Source organism: Gracilinanus agilis, chromosome 2, assembly GCF_016433145.1.
Source record: "Gracilinanus agilis isolate LMUSP501 chromosome 2, AgileGrace, whole genome shotgun sequence".
In the NCBI taxonomy this organism is placed as follows: domain Eukaryota; kingdom Metazoa; phylum Chordata; class Mammalia; order Didelphimorphia; family Didelphidae; genus Gracilinanus; species Gracilinanus agilis.
In genome coordinates this window covers 283,889,666-283,898,412 of record NC_058131.1, presented here as the reverse complement: position 1 = coordinate 283,898,412, position 8,747 = coordinate 283,889,666, and the positions used below count along the sequence as shown (strand labels likewise).

Here is an 8,747-nt window from a genome sequence, read left to right as displayed (position 1 = left end):
AAAGGCATGCTAGATAGATGGACTTCACTACATACACTGCCACCCCCACCCACCAGGATTTATAGGCATAGACAAAAATCACACAGGATGATCAAGTATAGATGGACTGCAATCAGCATTAGTGGAAGGAATATTCACACTGAGGAGCTCATAGATCCATCAAAGTATCTCTGAGCACCTGGAATGGGGCCTCAGACACAGTAAGCACTTGATGAATGTCCACTGAATTGAAATAAGGGAAATCAGCAAAAGAATCCAGAGCATTAACAATAAGAGAAATTGTAATGTTATAATTTACAGAATCTTTCTCCTTCTTCAAGATCCAGCTTAGGCACCACCTTCTATACAAAGCCTTTCCTGATCCTCTCAGCTGCTAGTGCCCTCACATACTATGCTGTATTTATTTGCAGTTTTTTTTTTTTTTGCATTACTTATATTCTGGCCTCGTTGCTGTTTCTTATGCAGGACACTCTATTTCTCATCTTGGTGCCTTTTTTTAAACCTTTACCTTCCATCTTAGAAATTGGTTCTAAGGCAGAAGGATAGTAAAGTAGACAATCAGACTTAAATGATTTGCCCAGGGGTCCAAGGCCACATATGAACCCACGATCTCCTGTCTCTAGGTCTGGCTCTCTAACCACGGGGTCACCTTGCTGCCCCCCCCCCATCTTGGTGTCTTTACATTGGCTGTCTACATCTGGAATGTTCTTCCTCCTCACTCCTGAATCTCAGTTTTCCTAGCTTCCGTCAAGACTCAGCTCAAGTTCCCCTTTTTATAGGAGGCTTTTCTTAGTTGTCCTAACTGCTAAAGCGTTCCCCTTTGAGAGTACCTTCCATCCATTTTTTTTTATTATTATTATTGTTATTATTTTTTTTAACCCTTGTACTTCGGTGTATTGTCTCATAGGTGGAAGATTGGTAAGGGTGGGCAATGGGGGTCAAGTGACTTGCCCAGGGTCACACAGCTGGGAAGTGGCTGAGGCCAGGTTTGAACCCAGGACCTCCTGTCTCTAGGCCTGACTCTCACTCCACTGAGCTACCCAGCTGCCCCTATTATTTTTTTTTATTTTAAACCCTTAACTTCTGTGCATTGACTTATAGGTGGAAGAGTGGTAAGGGTAGGCAATGGGGGTCAAGTGACTTGCCCAGGGTCACACAGCTGGGAAGTGTCTGAGGCCGGGTTTGAACCTAGGACCTCCCGTCTCTAGGCCTGGCTCTCAATCCAATGAGCTACCCAGCTGCCCCCCTTCCATCTACTTTTTATATGTCTCATATATACCTAGTTATTTACATGTTGTTCTCCCTTATTAGAATGTGAGGTCCTTGAAAACTGGTTTTGCCTTTCTTTGTATTAATCCCCAGGACTCAGTACAGTTCCGGGTATGGGATGACTATGTAATTACTGCTGTTGAAACCTGGAGAGCAGTAGAAGTAGATGAGTGAGCTTCCCTCCAAAAACTCCTCCAGGCACTTCTGGAAAATGTACTAAATCCAGGAAGGCGAATCCAGGAAAAAGTCAGTGTGAGTCATTTATCCAGCTCAGCTTTGGAGAGGGAGACAGAGAGGTCCAAGGACACTGAGAACCAGGTCTGGCCATGAGACAGCCATTCCAACACCCAAGGAGAGACATGTATAAGGGCATGGGGAGAGCCCAGATCCAAATGGGACACCCCTGGACTCATATTGGGGCACCTCGATGGAGACAGGTACAAACTGGCAGCTTTGTCATCCATTCCCTAGTTCTGGGTCTTAGACCCAGGGCATACTGAAAAGTGGACTGGCTTAGGGAAGTTTTCTTCTAAGGCAGGGAAGCTATGGGTTGTGTATGGATAAAGGAAGTTCAAAAGTCTGCTGCATTGCTATGGCTCAGGTAGTTTCATCTCTGGCATCTAGCCTGTTAAGAGATAACTTAAGGACAGAATTCCAGACTAGGGGAAGCCTACAATTGTGTACTCTGAACCAACAGAGCTTTTCAGCTGGCTGATAGGGGATGAGTCCAGTGGCAGCTTATTCTTACTCAGGTCCAAACCCAGGTCAAGAATTTGCAAAGCTCAGATGTAGTGGGGGAAGTGTATATGTTGGTGGCAATAAGATTTTGCCTTTAATCAGACCACTTTAGGAATATTGAAAGTGCCCAGCCTGTCCCTGAGATCATAGAATAACACTCAGTACCCCAAGAAAGCAGAAATAGGACCAACCTAGACTTTCCTACCAGAAGGGTGGTAGAGACCAGCCCTAACATCAAGCCTGAAATCAAGAAACAGATTGGAAGAATGAGCAAACAAAAAAGAACATGGCTAAAGAGTTAAGGTGGTGCAAGGGAAGCTCAACACAGAAGAAAGGGAGGATTCTTAAAAATCTACCAGCAAAACTCGGATTAAGAAAAAAAAAACCTTTTAAAAAGAGTTTAATTTTTTTTTTTTTGTAAATAGAATGAAATGAAAGTACTTAAGGAAAAAATTAGAAAAGAAATGAATTATGGTATGGAAAAGGGGGCAGGTAGATCAGACACTTCCTAGCTGTGTGACCCTGGGCAAGTCCCTTAATCCCCACTGACTATGCCTTACCAGTTTTCTGTCTTGGAACCAATACATAGTATTGGTTCTAAGATGGAAGGTAAGAGTTTAAAAAAAAGTTATGAAAAAAAAGAATTAGAATTAGCAGTTTGGCAGAAGAGGTACAAAATCTTGTCTAAGTAACAGCCTTCCTGAATATTTGCATGAACCAAAGAGAAGCCAATAACTCCATGAAACAACAACAAATATTAAAACATTGTCACGAGCTTTTAAAAATAGATGAAAATGTAAGGTATCTCATTGCAAAAACAACTGCTCCAGAAAACTAATCAAAGAGAACAAATTTAAGAATCATTAGACTCTCTAAATACCATTATCTAAAACAAAGCCTAGATGTCTTATTTCAAGAAATTTTAAAATAAAACTACCTACATCTCTTAGAAATTCAAAGTAGAAGCAGAAAACAATTTGCCAGTTAACTTCTGAAAGAAATTCCAAAATGAAAATCTTAGGAATATCTTAGCCCAAATCCAGAGATGCCAGATTAAAGAAAAAAAATTCTGTAAGCATCCAGAAGGAAAGAATTTTGTACTAAAGAACCACAGTCAGGATCACACATGATTTAGTGGCCACCACTATAAAGGAGTGGAAAACTTGGAACACAATATTTCAGAAAACAAAGGAGATAGACTCAAAGCGAAGAATAATTTTTCCAGAAAAACTGGGATTAATGCTTAAGGGGAAAAAATGGATATTTAATGAAATAAAGGACTTCCAAGCATTCTAGATGAAAAGACCAGAACTGCAGAAAAACTTGGAAGTTCAAACAGAGGAATGAAGAGAAATGTTAGAAGGTAAACATGAAAGGACAACGATTGAGGACTAAACAAGGATTATCAAATAAGGGAAGATGATATGTGTGCCCTTCTGATCCCTATAATCATCCAGATTCATAAAGGGAGCCAAATTAGACAAGACTTGGAAATGATTCTGTTAAAACATATAAATTTGGGAACAGATGAACAAGTATACCAATATCATGGAATGCTATCATACTGAACTCTTTTCAGCATAATGATCAAACATAATACCAGAAGCCTAATAATTTTTTAATTAAAAAAGTTAATGCTTATTGACTGATTGACCTCATGGTAGGGATACTTTCATTCTTTGTATCACTATTCAAGTCCCTGGCAAACTGAAAGCACATAATAAATGCTTGTTGAGGGGCAACTAGATAGCAGGGTATACAGCCAAATTTGGAGACAAGAGGTCATGGATTCAAATTTGACCTCAGACACTTCCTGGCTCTGTAATTCTGGTCAAATCACTTAATCCCAATTGCCTAGCCTTTACTGCTCTTTTGCTTTAGATCCAATACTTAGTATAGGTTCTAAAATAGAAGGTAGGGGTTTAGAAAAATTAAAAAAAAATGCTTGTCAACTGAACAAGGAGAACAAAAGAGTCAAGAAATCTGAAGAGTTAGTTAACATTAGATCTTCTGGCCAAGGTGGGAGAGATAGCAGTCCAGAGCAGCATCAGTTTAAAATAGAAATTCATTTGTAAAATCATATGGGGAAGGATATTAGAAGAAAATATGAGCAGTAATTATCTCTGTTGTCCCATAAAACAGGGAAAAGCGGTGAAGGAAAAATAGATTTATAGGAGATTTGGCATGGGGCCCAATTCCAAATCATCCCCAGTTCATTTAATGATGAAACTGGAAGGACAACAAGAAGACAAACAAGTGGAACAGATGTATCAACATTTTAATTTAAAAATTATTTTGTCCTCCAATAGCAGCAGAATCCCCATATTTGAGTCCTTAACAGGATAGTCTCCAATGTACTACATAATAAAGTAGAAAAAGGTATTAAAGAAAAAGGTGGGAAAAGCAAGTAGTTTATCAATAAAGGACACATATGCTGAGTGTTCTCTCCTCCCTTCTGCCGTGGCTGCCTTTGGAGCTGTCATCTCCAAGAAGCCATGGCCATCCATGGCCACATGGCCATGGGCCTCCACAAGGGTCACAAAGTTATCAAGAACATTTCAAAGCCTCCATGCCAGTTTTGGAAGGATATGGTTGGGGAGGTGTGTGAGTTTACCCCTCATGAGCAGTGGGCCATGGAATGGTTAAAGGTCTCCAAGGATAAATGAGCTTTTAAGTTCATCACAAAAAGGGTGGGAACTCACATCCTGGCCAAGAGGAAGAGAGAGGAGCTTAGAAACATCCTAGCTGCCATGAGGAAGGCTGCTGCCAAGAAGGACTAAACTGGAGCCTGCCTCCCTTCCCTACCTACCCAACCAAGATTTGGCAAAACCCCCAAAAAATGGTATAAGTGCTGAAGGTGACAATTCCGATAATGCATAGAGGAACTGATGCCCAAGATATATGAAAGGATGGAAGATATCAAATTCTTTATATATTTTTTAAACCCTTCCCATCTGTCATAGAATTAATACTAAGTATAAGCTCCAACGCAGAAGAGCAATAAGGGCCAGGCAACTGGCATTAAGTAACTTGCCTTAAGTCACACAGCAGGGAAGTATCTCAGGTCATGTTTGAACCCAGGACCTCCTATCTCCAGATGTGGCTCTCTTATCTACTGAGCCACCTAGCTACCCCAGGAGGATGCTTTTTAAGAGCCTAGACCTGAGGTCTAGAATCCTGCAATTTAATTCTGCAAAGGAAACTCAAATTTGCCAAGTCTGAATTAATTTTCCTATTTTTTTTTAACTCTTACCTTCTGTCTTAGAATCAATACTAAATATTGATTCTGGGGGCAGCTAGGTGGCTCAGTGGATAGAAAGCAAGACTGGAGAGGGGAGATCCTGGGTTCCAATCTGGCCTCAGATACTTCCCAGCTGTGTGACCCTGGGCAAGTCACTTAACCCCTATTGCCTAGCCCTTACCGCTCTTCTGCTTTGGAACTAATACACAGTATTGATTATAAGACAGAAGGTAAGGGTTTAATAAGTAAATATCAGTTCCAAGGCAGAAGAGCAATAAGGGCTAGGCAACTGAGGTTAAGTGACTTCCAGGGACACATATCTAAGGTTCTATGGCCAAATTTGAACCCAGGACCTTCTATCTCCAGGCATGGCTCTCTATCCACTGAGCCACTTTAGTTGCCCTCAAATTCTTTATAAACAACAACAAAATCTTGATCAATGACACATGATAAAACCAGTGGAAATGGGCGTCAGCATGGGTGGGGGAGTGCAGGGGGGGTGTGAAGGGGAAAGTAGGAGCATGAATTATGTAACCATGTTAAAAACGAATATTAATAAATGTTTAAAAAAAACAAAAAAAACCCCACAGACTTCATTGTTGAAAAAAGGTGATTAAAAATATCATATGCCTAATTTTCCAGGTCTATAAAACCTTTATAAGAAAAAATCTACACATTATTACTGAGTGCATTGTTGAAGAAGGGAATGGGCAGGCATTTTTTTCAAACAATATTTTATAGAAAACTTTTTTGTAGTCATACAAATGATTGAACTATGGCAGAGAAAATATGTTCATTGTTCATTGATAAAGCACTAAATTTAGTACAGAAAACCTCTGCTTTCCAAGTTTGCTTCTAGCCAGATGTCTCCTGTGCATATTTTGAAATCATCCAAAATTCTCTGAAAGACATAACCAAAATCAAGGATCCTCTGATTATTCATATCAATATTTGGCTTGCATTTGGGAAATGGTTCAAGGCTCTTAATGATCCCAAGGTTCTCCTTGAAACTGTGACCCACCTTTTAATTTTTTCTTTTAATTTTTTTATTTTGAACTTAAGTGTCACCCAATAAAGTATGCATATCTATATAAATAATTGATTAGAAAAGGAGGATTAAACAGTAAACTACACAGTTATCTCATAGTTGCTTTCCTTTTTAAGTAAGTTTGACATTTCACTTTCAATGCTGTTCTATTTGCCTGATTCCTTTGGTACTAATGTTCATCTTTTGAACATCATCAGTATTCTTCAGGCAGTACTGTCTGTATATGAGTCAGGAAATATCATGGTCTCCAGGAAAGTTTCGGATGACTGGGCTGTGTGCTGGACATGAACAGACTGTAGCTTATTACCAATGAAGAACTGTGCAAGAGAAAAATCATAAGGACAGAAGCAGAGTTATGACCCAAAAAGGAGGTGGGTTGGTCATGGAGTGAGAGCAAGGACTAACGAATAGATCACACAAAATCCACTGATCCACGTGGATGTCCCATCAAGAGATATAGAGAAAGGCATGCTGGATAGATGGAGTTCACTACATACACTGCCACCCCCACCCACCAGGATTTATAGGCATAGACAAAAATCACACAGGATAATCAAGTATAGATGGACTGCAATCAGCATTAGTGGAAGGAGTATTCACACTGAGGAGCTCATAGATCCATTAAAGTATCTCTGAGCACCTGGAATGGGGCCTCAGACACAGTAAGCACTTGATGAATGTCCACTGAATTGAAATAAAGGAAATCAGCAAAAGAATCCAGAGTATTAACAGTAAGAGAAATCTTAGAATGTAAAATATTAGAGCAAGGACAGAATTATAACATGTAATATTAACACTGAAAGAGACCTGAAAACATAAACTATCCAACCGAGTTTTAAAGACCAAGGAGCCCCATCTCCCACCCAGTTAGTGCAGAAAATCACTCTATAGCATTAAAAACTGAATTTATCTTCTATAAAGTTATGAATTTTTGCACTCATTTTCTCTAATAAAATATTATTATATAAATATGTGCTGCTATTATTATTAGCAAAATGGCAATAATTAAATCCAGAGGTCTTTTGGAGTTCTCTCTCTCTCTCTTCCTCCAAAACAGAGCAACAAATAACTCCTTAACTTGTTATTTTGGATCTGATTCTCACTAACAGGAAGGAACTGGTTTCCAGGATGGATACAATGGGAACATTAGGGAGAAGTGACCAAGGGACCATTCTGTCTTGGAGTTTGTGATAGAAAAAAAAAGAGGATGTCTGGCCATAGTCTAACATGCATTCTAAATTTGAGGAAAGCACGTTTCAAAGGGTTCTTAAAAAAACAATTAGGATCTCAGATAAAAATGCTTCAAGCAAAGTCTGATAAGGAGGAATAAGAGGTGCTCAAAATGAAATTCTGCAAGTACAAAATAAAATAATTCCATTGAGGGAGGAAAATGTGATATGTATGAAGAGACTGATGTATATGCACAAGAAATTAATCAGCTAATTTAGACTTTAAAAAATTGTACATTTAATGAGGGATTGACCAATAGAAGCCCAGTTCTTTGAAAATGTACAATGTGTATTCTGTCTGCTGATAGCCAAAATATGAGATCATGCTTTGGGGAATGTATAATGGAAGGTCCTGCCTTCTCCTTTAGAGCACAGGCAGATATTCTAACACTGGTTCTTTTGGTTTAATGAGTAATGTTGAAAAGCCTTTTATTTGGCTTTTGGATCAGAACTGAGAAAGCCTATAAATGGCTTCAAAAGAAGAATTTGATCTCTCTCTTATCTTGACAATTTCTGAATGAGGAGGAAGATGAAGTATTGTGGATTTTGGGGTAGAAAAAGGACCTTGACCCTCCTTGGTACTGCTGTTTTTCTGTCTTAGTTGGGTTTCATTTTTTCCAGAGGAAAAAGAGGAGATAGAACAGATAGAATAGACCTTTTTACAGCATAGCTCAGTGAGAAATCAGCCCTGGGGGGGTTGGGGTGGGGGGAAGGTGGCGATATGTTTGACTTAGACCAGTAGCAAATTGCTCTGGTCACCAAGACGTTGGGCCTTACAAGCAAGAGAACATGTTTTCTATGGTTCTAATGAGCCTAGTAGTGAACTTGGTGGGAGTTTGAGCCCATTCACCTCCGTGCCTAACTAAGGTAGAGAGAGAAGAGTGCACTCCAGCTCAAGGTATATTTCTATACTTTGGCGCTTGTTACAGCTTTTCAGTAAATATCCCTTTGTAAAAGCTAATTGTTGTTAACTGGCTATTGATGATGTTAAGAAGCTATGACTTGGTCAGAATTATACTGGGCACTAATCAGTGTGTTTAGATGATTTTTTGTGTGTTTTAAAATTTTTTTATTTTTATTGTCATGCAAAACTTCCTTATTGATCATTGCTATAAGAGCACACTCATACATAACCAAAACCCCAAAATAAAACCAAATACACTGATGTGAAAGATAGTTACTATACTTTGATCTGTATCCATTTAACTCCACAGGTTCCTTC

The 8,747-nt window shown here is 39.1% G+C and overlaps 1 pseudogene; it reads left to right on the top strand.

The window, feature by feature from the left end:
* Positions 1–4,502: 4,502 nt before the first annotated feature.
* LOC123235235 lies at positions 4,503–4,787 on the top strand (annotated as a pseudogene).
* Positions 4,788–8,747: the final 3,960 nt, after the last annotated feature.